The 13,296-nt window shown below is 40.6% G+C and overlaps 1 protein-coding gene across 13 annotated transcripts in view; it reads left to right on the forward strand.

The window, feature by feature from the left end:
• The window catches only part of LOC132818134 (alpha-(1,6)-fucosyltransferase), a 752,369-nt gene that overhangs the window by 527,537 nt on the left and 211,536 nt on the right, over positions 1 to 13,296 (forward strand). The gene's annotated exons all lie outside the window — the stretch shown is intronic.

Raw genomic sequence — 13,296 nt, forward strand, 5'->3', positions numbered from 1 at the left:
GTCAGTCATTTTTGGCGTGAACAATGTATGCAAATGATACCACAATGGGTTTCAGAAACAATGGTAAATTGTCACTTCATAAAGGTTCCCTATCGATTGTGATTTCAATCGTGCCATTATACTTAAATAAAAAGCAATAAGAAACAATTATGAATCATTGTGAAAGGTTCACTGGACAATCTGGAAGTTTGCCAATTTGAAATGAGCTTGCAAGGTGCAGATCCAACAGGCATAACAGTTGCTGTATACTTGGACGCTCAGTGAATTGATGCAGCATACTGACAAATTGAGTTTATTACCCTGAGGCCAAATTATTCCAATGCAATTGTCAGATGAAAAGTGTCCTTAGCTGATTGTAGGCCTGCACCTCCCCTTTTAGTGTTTGCAAAGCAATTCTCTTCCAAAAGCAGCTTTTGCCATTGTAATATAAAAAAATGTTGCCATGGGACATAAAGACATAATTTTCTGATTTGAAAATGGTGCTTTTGCTGTGAATGTTTGGTCTTTGGAATTGTTGTAAAAAGCTACCCCTGTCCCAGCTCCCACAGAAGTCTCCAGTCATATAAATCTTAAAGTTAGACACTTTGTCCAATTTGTGAGTTTTAACGTCTGTTGTCCTAAGCTCTCCTGTTCATTAATTAGACGTAATTCAATGGTGTGTAAGGTATAAAGTCAGTAAAACTATCTCTAAATTGGTCAGTTCCTTGATCGTAAAATTTCTGAGAGGAGTTGTGTTCTTCTTACATTTCAAATGGCTGCAAACACATCGGTGATCCTGAGGCACTGCAGCAGATATTAAAGTCTTAAAGCATTTTGTTATAAAATAATTTCTAAGCAGTAGTGATGTGTAGTCATCAAGTTTGTTAGAGACCTCTGGTAATGGGAATATGGTCCAAATGCCAGCGACTGGGACTATTCCCATTTTGCCATTGGAAAAGAAGGTTCCATGAAACTGGACATGGGGTCAACATTTTGAATTGTTCTAATCGTCCTGTTAAGAGATGTTATTGCACATCTCTGGAGCAGGTGAGACTTGAACCCTGACCTTCTAGCTTAGAGGTAGGGACACTCTCACTGTGCCATAAGATCACTCTGAAGTTAACACTTGTGTGCGTATCCTGATGAACTACAGCTGACTTCATTATTCTGAAGAGTGAAGATGCTTGGAAAATAAATCAAAAGTGTTAGCTCCCAAAATGTAAAGAACACTTGGCATTTTAATCGATCATCTCAGGTGTTTTCTTTAAATCGCCTAGTTCTTGCTGAAATGTGCCCTAGGGTAGTATGACTTGCTGTATGTGGCTTATACATTGTAGCTTCTCATTTCCAATTTATGACCACGCTGTCTATCAAGAGCCAACAATATTACTTCAAGGAATTTATAACAAAGTATACTGTATGTATATATGAATAGTAAAGGTTTAGAGGGATATGGGCCAAATGCTGGCAAATGGGATTAAGAGAGGTTAGGATGTTTAGTGGCATGGATGAGTTGCACCGAAGGGTCTGTTTCTATGCTATGTAGTTCTATGCAGAATCGGGTAACAATTGAGTTGCACTGTAGGGTTTCCGCATTTACTTGAAACTGCCAAAGGCCACAATGGAACACAAGCAAACATGTTAGCTTGAGGGGAAAAAAAATCTAGACTGGGCAAGGATGCTGGATTTCCTGCCAAATATAATGGCAAGGGCTCAGTGCAACTTTTTCTAAGCGATTTTTGACAGCCAAATTCAAAAATTTGGATTTTCAACCTCTGAGAACAATTGCCAAAATGCACATTTTGAGGGACAAAGTGGTGCTTTGGAAGCAGACTACTTCAAGCAGAAAAATGCGATCTCAAACCTAGATGTTCTTCAGACTTATCGAAGATAAAAAACAAAAGGTTTAATTGGAGGATGGATGAGAAACAATTGGGTTAATTGCAACTTGATTCTACTTCATCACGGGTTGTTTAGTCTGTCAGTTCCATAGGAAATGATGATAGAGGAAATTAGTTGGTCATGACAGATACATTGTTCAAACTATGGAGATATATGCAGTGTATCAGTTTACAAGTCGATTTTGTGCTGTTTATTCTGGCAGTAGTTACTACTGCTCAAAATGAAACGTATGAAGTGTGACTGTTGAGACCAGTACTTTGTTGTCCATGTGTAAAATTGTTCTTGACAAAGTGATGTTTCTTGAACTGTTGCATCCTGTGGGATGAAGATGTTGTGTGTGGTCGGGTTTTAAGATGTTAACCCGGTGGCATTTATGTAGGTCTGCCAGGGCAGAGAGCAGCATGAAAGGTGACATGGATGTAATGGCTCCCCTCTTCCTGCTGCCTTTGTCTCATTAAATGATGGAGGTTGTGGGTTTGGGAGGAGCTGTCAAGAGACTAGATGAGTTGTTGGAGTCCAATTGGTAGGTAGAATGCAATGCAACTGTGTTGCACCAGTGATGAAGAGGTTAACACATAAAGCTTTATTACAACCTGGTCCAGTGTCACCCACGAGCCTCTCAGCTCATGAGCACAAATTCTTCCACGAGCACATAGACCAGTTTGACTCCCTTCTAACCCTTGTGTCATCTTGAAGTGGACATGGGAGTCCATGTGGCAGAAAAACACCCTATGGCCCATTGAGCTTGTGCTGGTCAAAAGCAACCACCTAAATATTCTGGCTCCATTTCCCGCCACTTCACCCATAACCTTGTATGCCTCAGTATTGTAAGTGTGCGTGTAAATGCATGGGTGACAGTGAGCCTTGAAACCACATCGATGAAGTGGATTGCGCAGCGAAAGATGGCTCCTGAGGAGCAGTAATTTCATCGTTGGTTAGGGGGTCCAGTGTAGGGAGTGGCAGAAGGGCATCGCTGTTGCATCTTGGCAGGACACTCCATTGGTGAGTCTGGCGCAGGCGATGACATAGGTGAATGACACCTGAGCAACAGTGACTTTGACATTAGTTGGGTCTGGCATAGACGGCAGCCAGACGATGGTGGTTCTGAGCCGGCTCAGAGTTCCAACATAGATGGACTTCTCTTCAAGTTATATCGAGTCATAGAGATGTACAGCATGGAAACAGACCTTTCAGTCCAACTCATCCATACCGACCAGATATTCCAACCTAATCTAGTCCCACCTGCCAGCACTCAGTCCATATCCCTCTAAACTCTTCCTATTCATATACCCATCGAAATGCCTTTTAAATATTGCAATCACACCAACCTCCACCACTTCCTCTGGCAGCTCATTCCACACACGTACCACACCCTGCATGAAAAGTTACCCCTCAGGTCTCTTTTATATCTTTCCCCTCTCATCCTTAACCTATGCCCTCTAGTTCTGGGCTCTTCCACCTCCCCCCACCCCAGGGAAAAGACCTTACCTATTTATCCTATCCATGCTCCTCATGATTTTATAAACCTCTATAAAGTCACCCCTCAGCCTCCGATGCTCCAAGGAAAACAACCCCTGTGTATTCAACCTCTCCCTATAGCTCAAATCCTCCAACCCTGGCAACATCCTTGTAGATCTTTTCTGAACCCTTTCAAGTTTCATAACATCCTTCCAACAGGAAGGAGACCAGAATTGCATGCAGTATTCCAACAGTGGCCTAACCAATGTCCTGTACAACCACAACATGACCTCCTAACTCCAGTATTCCGTACTCTCACCAATAAAGGAAAGCACACTAAACGCTGCCTTCGCTATCCTATCTACCTGCGACTCCACTTTCAAGGAGCTATGAACCTGCACTACAAGGTCTCTTTGTTCAGCAACACTCCCTAGGAACTTACCATTCAGTGTATAAGTCCTCCTGAGGTTTGCTTTCCCAAAATGCAGCACCTTGCATTTATCAAAATGAAATTCCATCTGCCACTTCTCAGCCCATTGGCTCATCTGATCAAGATTCCGTTAGAATCCGAGATAACCCTCTTCACTGTCCACTACACCTACTACTAAGTCCACTACTTACTAACAATACCTCTTATGCTCACATTCAAAATCGTTTATAGAAATGACAAAAATTAGTGTACCCAGCACTGATCCTTGTGGCACTCCACTGGTCACAGACCTCCAGTCTGAGAAACAACCCTCTACCACCAACCTCTGTCTTCTACCTTTGAAACAATTATCTTTTCATTTTTCTCTCAAAATATCAAATTGGTACCATATTGTGGTGACAAATGAAAGCTTTTCACTATATTTTGTTGCATTGCTGATTGATTTTACTGTCATGTCTACTTTACATTCAGAAATTCATTCATTCACTTACTCACTCAAGTAAATATTTCTTTCATGTCATTAGTGTTTCTGTCTCTACCATTCATACAGTCAGTGACTTCCAGATTCTCACCATCCTCTGAGTGTTTTGGTTTTCTCTCTCATCTCCTCTAAACCTTCAGCCCTTTACCATAAATTCATGCCCTCAGCCCCAACCCCACCTCCCCAAGTCGTCATTCCCTCCAACAAGGGGAAAAGTTCCATCCTGTCTAAGCTCCTCATGATGTTATACATCTCAAGCTTGCCTTCCCACAATGTCCTCTGCTCCAAGGAAAACACCCCCAGTCTATCTGATCTCTCTTCAGAGCTAAACCTCTCCAGCCCAGACAACAGCCGGGCAAATCTTTTCTGCACCCTTTCCAATACAGTTGTGTTCCTCCAAAAATGTCTTTCCCGAACTATTCTGGCTGTGGCCTAGACAACCTGTTGTACAGATTCAGTATAACTTCCCCTTAAATCCTATGCCTTGACTAATAATGCCAAGCATCCCACGTGTTGCCTGAACTGTTTTATCTACCTGTCTCACTACCTTATGTGACCAGAGGACATGCACACCAGGTCCCTCATATTCCCGGTGCCACCCTTTTGGTTACCTTGCCTTGTTTATTGTGCCCAAGTACATCACCTCGCTCTTATCCAGATTGAATTCCATTTCCCATTGATCAGCTCATCAGACCAGCTCATCTATATCCCCCTGTGATTTAAACCTAACTTCCTCACTGTTTACCATCCCACCAATTTTGACAGCATGAAAAGAGGAGGACCAGGATAAAGAAGAGAAAGCAATGTGGGTGTTCAAAACAAAAGAGGACAGGTGATTCGACAGGAATAGAATGAATGAATTGGCCAAGTTTAAACAGCAGTTTAGTGTGCTTTTGGGCAGGTTTTATTCTGAAGTTGGAGCTCAAATTGCAATTTAAGGTTTGAAGTAAGGAATCGTTTTTGAGTCAAATATATCTTGTTATCACAATGAACAAAATAACAGTCCTGTGTATATCTGGAAAAAAGAATCTATTCCACACCCAGACAAGATCTCTTGGCTTCAAAATCAGCAGTTAAATGCAATGTTTTTCTTTAACCATCTTTGAAGGGAGTTCAGTGTTCAGTGAAGTATAACTGCAGCAAGAAACTATATTCATGTGTGGTTTGTGTTTGTGTACTGAGAGATGTCCCAAAAATGCTTCATACTCAATAAATTATTTTCTCAAGTACTATAACTGCTTTTAGCTGCAGGCAAAGTCAGTGGACAACAACACAGTTCCAAAACCAACAATTGAGAGGCAGCTGAAAGGGTAGCTTGCGGTTTTTGGCAAAATTACCGAAAGCCTTGAACATCGCCCAGCAACTGAATGGTGCTACTTGAAACGCACTGCCGAATAAGAATTATGACGCTAGTAACCTCAAGATATATTGGCCCAGATTTTGTGGTAGAAATAAAACTAATGCTATCACCTTTATTAATGAGTGAATCAGACAGCAACATCACGTGCAATTTAACATTAAAATCACGGAGTTACTATCTGAATTGCCCATCACTTCTACAGGCTTTGCTACACCAGTATCTTTTTGAGACACTGAGGATTCAAACACGCAAAGGCCATGAGGGTTTAGAATGTAACCATTAAATACCCACTAAATAAGTTTGACGTATTAAGTGGTGCCCTTATGGATGTAAATTCATTTTCAATGTGACTTGATCACCTTGCAAAAGCCTCTCCGGTCTGGAATTAACTTTATAAATGTGGCATCTGGTTCCTTAAGATTGTAGTTATTGTTGGAGATTTTAAAACAATTTAAAAATAAGATAAATCACTTTGTTATTTGTTCTTTCTGACTCTTTTATCTGTTAATTAACTCAATATATTATTCTCTCTTGTGATTTCCGTACATGATTCAGGATTAAATTGACATTTTGAATTTGCATCTCCTACTTTAGTCTCCTCAGATAAAAGTAAATGTGTGCTTCTTTGAGTGGTACGGGGGTGAGGGCATAATGGTATTTTCTGTACAGTCAGTTGGAAGCCGATCAAGGACTCAATGTCTCTGAACATGACTGTGAAATATGGACCAATATTCTGAGGTACCTTCACTCAAAGACAATCTTGAGGGTGTGCAAATTGAATCACCTAGTTGTTTAAGATTTGTTAATGTCATTGGCTTTAATACTTTGTGCCAAGATTTGCACTTTAAGAGGTGCACAGCACCAGAACACTTTATGTAATTCAACACTTTCATTTACCATGGGAATATTCTGGATTCTTCAACTTTCTTTTGGGTGTTTCCTATATGACAGTGATGAGCTAGTACACACTGGAAAAAATGGATTGTCGCCCTTCATTCCATCTGTAATGTTTGGAGAACAGGTACTAGTTAAGGAAATAAAGAAACTGCAGTTCATTCAGGAGTCAATAAAATGATTTTCATGCGTTTGTGAAACTGTTTTAAGTTCACTCCTATAGAACTGATGATCCCAGAGATCGTTACCATTTAGATGTTGTTAATTAATAGGCTTGCTTTGAATCAAAATGATAAGTATTGAGTTATCCTGATAAATGAAGTCCTTTGTGAAATGATTCAAGCTGATAAGATGTAATTAATACAAAAACTTGCTCTGACAAGGTAACTTGTAATGTTCGAATAACTTGGACCCAGCATTTGTGAGGATGTTTCATTGATCTAAGCCCCCTATGCCTCCAAACCTACTGACAGGCAAGTCAGTACGAATTCTGCATTGTGAATCTGTGTCAAGGAAAAGTGCTGTAATGTTGAATTAACATTATACCAAACAGCTTTATTCTTGTAAATAAGCCTGAATTAGTGACCACCCACATTGTCTGTTACTTCAGGATTCCCTGATAACTTGCAATTCTTTCGATGGGCGTTGTGTAATACACATGAATGGATGAGAGTATGATAATGCCGCAACTCTTAAATCCAAAGAGTCATAGCAGACACAAAACGTTAACCGTTTCCCTCTTGAAAGATGCTGCCAGACCTTCTCCGGTCTGCTGTGTTTTTTATTTAAATGTTGAAAATAATGTCCCTCTTCCAGTTGGTTAAGGCCATGATTATGTGAGTTTCACAGAACAGGGAAGTTGCAAGATTTTCCTGGGTTAAGTTCAGTCAGGGCATTGACATCACAGACTCTAGGGAAAGAACATTAACAGAATTTCCATATCCTGTTTCTACCTATTAACTAAAGTAATGGTATGATTGTTGTAAAAGGGTGAATCAAGGTTTCTGTAACTTCTCTGCAGGTCTGGGAAAGATAACTTCTGGAAGAGATTTCTTCAGAGTAGTGGTCACCAGACCTGACTGTGTAGGCTGAAAACGCCATGGCTAAGTCCTCTGAATTGAGCTCCCTAGTGGAAAGGCTAAACAGTTTCTTTGGAGGAGTTGAAGGCAGTGAAATATTTCTTGTCTGTCTATACAAATATGTCAAGATCCCAATTGCAGATATGACCCTGGCGGCAATTCAACAAATTGTAAGGTGTCTGGGAATAAATTCATTCATAACGTACTTGCACTGCTGAGATGATTCAATCTGACCAGCTCAGCAGAACTGCAGGATGAATTGGTTTATTTTGTATGTGTTAGAAATGTTGGAAACTGTTTGACTTTCTCATTGTTTGACCCCAAAGGAATGAAATTGACAAGTATGTAAGCGGGTGTACAGAATAAGAAAACAAAAGGCAAGGAACCGCATTACAGAACCTGTATTTTGACTGTAGAAAAAAGAATATTTGGTTATGGGAGTGTAGTCAAGAGTTTCATCATTATACCATTGCCATTCGTTACGTTCACTCTTCCAGCCTCTTCTCCATGAGAGTCTGAACTTGGTCACCTCACCAATGGGGATGGATGACTATGGTCTGTGAAAGTTGGACATTCTTAATTGTCCCTTTACCGGAAGGAAATGCAGAGGGAACTAGGCCTTTAGTTATGTAACAGATATGAACTTAGATTGTTGGATTCTCATTCACATTTTGAGATCGTCACAGAAAGGCATATTCTTGAGTCCATCGAGAATAAAGTTTTGACTTTTTTAATTGAAGGCATTCTATGCGTACATGGAAAGCTTTTGCTATATCAAAAGTCCATCATTGGAAAATATGCAGATCCAATACCTTAACAGCCAGGAGAGCAAATTTCCATTTGACAGCAGTGTCTCGGATATCAGTTTGAAATTTTCTATCACCCAGAAGTGGTGTATCAAATGAGGAGAGACGTGTGGTCCTACATCTGTGTGATAGTAGTTATTTTCAGTATGTCAAGGAAATTATTTATTTCTTCCATACGATGGAAGAGAATGGAAGCAGGGACTTTCCTGACTGAAATGTAACATTTGTACTTCTTTAGGTGAGGTGAGAAACTGCCTGTGCTGTTCCTAGTAAAGTGGAGAGGTTGATAATGTGACAAACTATTGACTGAAAGAAGGCTTGGGACTGAAGTCCATGAATTCATTGTTGATCTTATGTGAGCCTGAGGTCAATTTACCATCTGCACATTGAATTGCAGCCTTTGTTCCCTTCTGTGATAGTGTGACAAGTGAATTGAAGAGTAAAGGTATATGGTCAAGGACACTTACTGGCCCCAATGCAGGTCTGTTGAATACTAGAGAAGCTGTATGGATTGGAGTTGCAAGTTGATCCTGTCTACATTGGATGTATGTATGTTTCATCTTGGTCAAGTTTAAGGTGTATAGCTCTTTACTGGTTCTTTCTGAGAGCCCTGTGCATCTAATATCCACCCAATCTTCCATATCAATGTACTTTACATCTGATGTCTCCTGGGCAGCAGAATTTTGAATTACCACAGATGTACACAGCAGTGGACATAGGAGGTTGGCTAGAAGTAAGTTGGAATGGTCAAGTCTGACGGTAACTAAGGCAATGCATGTGAGTTTCAGATGAGCTGAGAGGCAATGGAGTTGGGTAATACTATGCAGGGAGAATAACATTAACGCAGTGATTTTTAAAAATTCTACGCAGCCATGATTAGATCAGGTTGGATGTTAGGTTGTTGAGCTGTTAGATTTGTTGTCAGATGTTTTGTCACCATGCTAGGTAACATGAGCCTCCAAGAAAGCGTTGATTTTCTGTCCCCCCCTGCTATTTATCTGTATCGCGTTGTTGTGGTGGGTGATATCATTTCCAGTTCTGGTTCTGAGAGGTTGGTAAATGGGTCCAAATCAATGTGATTGTTAATGAAGTTCCAATTTGAATGCCAGGCCTCTAGGAATTCCTGTTTGTGTCTTTGCTTAGCCTGTCCCAGGATGGATTATTGTCCCAGTCCTCTTCGTCTGTGTGTATATATACCAGTGACAATTGATCATGTCTTTTAGTGGCTAGTTGGTGCTCATGTATCCTGGTGACTAGCTTTCTGCCCATTTGTCCAATGGACTGTTTGTTGCAGGGTATTTTGTTGCGGTCGAGAACACGTTGCTTGGAATTGTAGTTGAGGCAGGTTCAGTTGAGGCATTCAAGAAAGGGTTATATGATTTTTTTTCTGAATAATGTGCAGGGTTGCCAGGAAAAGCAGGAGATTGACTGTAAACCTAAATGGTTAGAGAGCTGGCAAGACACAGTGGGCCAAGTGGCTTCCTTTTGCGGTAGAGTGAATATGTGGTCATAAGCTCAACTCGGGGCCAAAGATGCCAGCAAGATTGCAAACCATCTGATTCAGTTTCTAGCAGCTGCCAGCAAAAAAGATAAGGTCATTGACTAGTGCACAGAGTTCACAGAAAGGACCAAAGGCAACGGCTTCAGTCATCCTGATACTGAGGTGGAGAAAATTACTGCTCCTGCCGTCCTGGGTGTCCGGCAAGGAGTGTGACAAGTTGGAAGCAGAGTAGTGGTTGAGAGGTAATGGTAAAATTTAACTTTTTATGAGCATATGTACACAAAAGTGATTGGTCTTTTGAAGTATGTTGCTGTCGGGCCAGTAAATCGAAGAGACATAAAGGGGGACAAGGATGAATCCTTGAGGGATCATCAGAGATAATGGCACAGAAACAAGGAGAGGAGCTATTGCAAATGGTAATCTTGCTGCAGATAAGAATAAAGCATAGCCCAGTCAGCTGGACAGTGATGGAGAGGCACTGGAAGAGGACGCTAGGAAACAAAGACTTGAGAAAAGGAATGGAATTGGAGTGATAGTTTGCTGAGGTGTGGAGAGGGCTACAAAGTCTGCAAAAGCTTTTCTCAAGGTGATGGATGATGATGGCAGATTGAAAGGAGAGAGGAAGCCATTAACGATATCCACTAATCTGAGAACTAACAAGAAAAATTGGCTGGCAAATATTTTAATAGGAACAGGAGTGAGCGATCAGGATACAAGTCTGTGGGCAAACTTGGTGTACAAATTGTCAACAAATTTGATGGTCCATAGTCAGCAATCGCTGAATGTTCTATGTGATCCTGAACTTAATACTTAAAAAAGAAAACATCAATATACACTGCCCATTACTTAGTTTTAACTTTACTGCTTTTAAACTTTGGAAGATAATCTATATGTGTTGGAAAAAATCACATCAAAAGAGTCAGACTGTTAAGTGCCTTTGAGCAATGTTGTAGATGGGCTGTAGTTTGGGTATGATTTCTCTTTCACTGTCTGCTGTAGAGCTGTTAGCTTCACAAAAGAGAATTACACTCCTCTCAAAGGAGGATTTATTGGATTTTTGAATGGATAGAGAGAATGAGGAGATAGGAGAAGCCTTTCTTCAACACAATACAACTGAAATACTCACACAGCCTTAAACATAAACAATCATTCCACTAAAATCCTTGAAGGAAAACACCCACAGAACTTGAAGCCATTTGTTATTCTAGTCAACCAGTGTCTTTCTATCTAGAGTTTAGTTGTCATGAAAATAAGACCTACTTAGGTGACTAGAGTTTTGGTTTCCTGAACTGACAACTCTTTGTGGTTGGAGGAATGCACGCTCACTCTAGTCTCGTTACTCCATTGACATCAACGTAAAATAAAAGTAATTTCTCCCTTTGCCGAAAGTACAACTCAAATACCTGATCAACGTTGGGTTTTAATCAGAAATGTTTATCAACCAAAATACTTAAGAACAACTGTTATAGTTTGTTATCCAATCAAACTTATTCAATGGGATACAATAATGAATTAATGTGCATTGTCAGTAAACAAAGTGTAACTGTGCGCCGCACTAAAAATGCCCAAAGTGCTCGCGTACTCTTTAGGAAAGGAGGAAAGAAAAAGGACAAAAACAGAAAGTGTTCAATCAGAGGTCTGACGAAGGGTCACTGGACTTGAAATGTTAATTCTGTTTTTCTCCCCACTAATGCTGACATGCCTGCTGAGTGTCTCCAAAACTGTGTCTTTGAAATCATCATGGAATCCCTCCAGTGTGGAAGCAGGCCATTTGGCCCATCATGTCCACACCAATTCTTGGAAGGGCATCCCATCCATACCTAACCCCCTCTCCTATCCCTGTAACCCTGTTCTTTCTGTAATCCACCTAGCTAGCACATCCTGGACACTGTGGGGCAACTTCGCATGGCCAATTGTTCCAACGGACCCAGGTAAAACAGGCATCTCTCCATGCCAATTACTATTCAAAACATCCCAGACAGAGTCTGTAGCAGAAAATGCAGTTATTGCCACTCATGTGATTTCAAGGAGTTCTTGTTTAAAAAAAACTCCAGTGTCCTCAGTGAATTTCAATGACCTCTTTAAACGAAACAATTTCAGATACGTGCCCAAATTTGAAATAAATTCCTGTTAACATGATTCTTCAAAACATAAGCCATTGAAGCAATATTATAATAACATGTTTTAGATTTAGATTAGATTCCCTACAGTGTGGAAACAGGCCCTTCGGCCCAACCAGTCCACACCGACTCTCCGAAGAGTAACCCACCCAGACTCATTTCCCTCTGACTCATGTACCCAACACTATGGGCAATTTAGCATGGCCAATTCACCTGACCTGAACATCTTTGGACTGTGGGAGGAAACCGGTGCACCCAGAGGAAACCGACGCAGACACAGGAACAATGTGCAAACTCTGCACATACAGTCGCCCAAGGCTGGAATCAAACTTGGGATCCTGGTGCTGTGCTAACCACTGAGCCAATTTCAACCTTCAGTGTCAAATTTTGCATAATAATATTCAAGGGCCTGGGGGTCATTTGCGATGTTGAAAGTGCTGTATAAATTCATTTAGTAATTGTTGGATGTCTTCATTGAGCTCTGTATAATTAGAGAGAAGTGAACATTGTGCCCACATTTCAGAAGCACTAGGAAATTGACAAATTGCTTAAAATGTTTGAGTAACCTGTGCTGTCATTGCAAATATTTGAAATGACTTTTAAGAGTTTGTGTCAGTTGTAAACGTTGGAGTTTTCTTGCATTATGAAAAATGCTGGCCCACATCTCCTCATGATCTTTGACGAGGAAGCAATGCCAACAAAATGGAAGTTAAGAAATAAACTGTGTAGCTGACAGACACAATGGAGAAATTGAGTTATGAAGGGGAGTGAAAAGCGAAGGAGATGGAAGGTGAAGGTGAAGAGTGCAAATGCAAAGATAAAACGGACAAATATGGAAATAGGAACACAGATGATTTTGTAAAGAGAAAAACAAATTACTCTCAACAATAGATCAGAATGTCTGTATTGGCAGAAAAGGAGACAGGAGCTCTTGGATGTACTGTGTGAACTGGCTAAAAGTGAAAATGTGGACTGCTGTGGGAGAGGCAATGGTATTGTGGTAACGTAACTGGACAAATTCAGAACATGGCTGCATCATGGCTGACAGTGAAATTCAAATGTAACTAAGAATCTGGGTGAAAAAAGCTACCCTTATAACAAACATTGTTTGATAACCACTGTAGATTGTTGTAAAAAGCCCATCAGCTCATGATTGCACTTTTAGGGAATCTGCTGTCCTTACCTTCTCTGGCCATGTGTGACTTCAGACCCACAGCAATGTGGTTAACTTTCAGTACCTTCTGGGTAATTAAGCATGGGCTGTAATGTTGGCCTAGTCAACAATG

Source organism: Hemiscyllium ocellatum, chromosome 8, assembly GCF_020745735.1.
Source record: "Hemiscyllium ocellatum isolate sHemOce1 chromosome 8, sHemOce1.pat.X.cur, whole genome shotgun sequence".
In the NCBI taxonomy this organism is placed as follows: Eukaryota; Metazoa; Chordata; class Chondrichthyes; order Orectolobiformes; family Hemiscylliidae; genus Hemiscyllium; species Hemiscyllium ocellatum.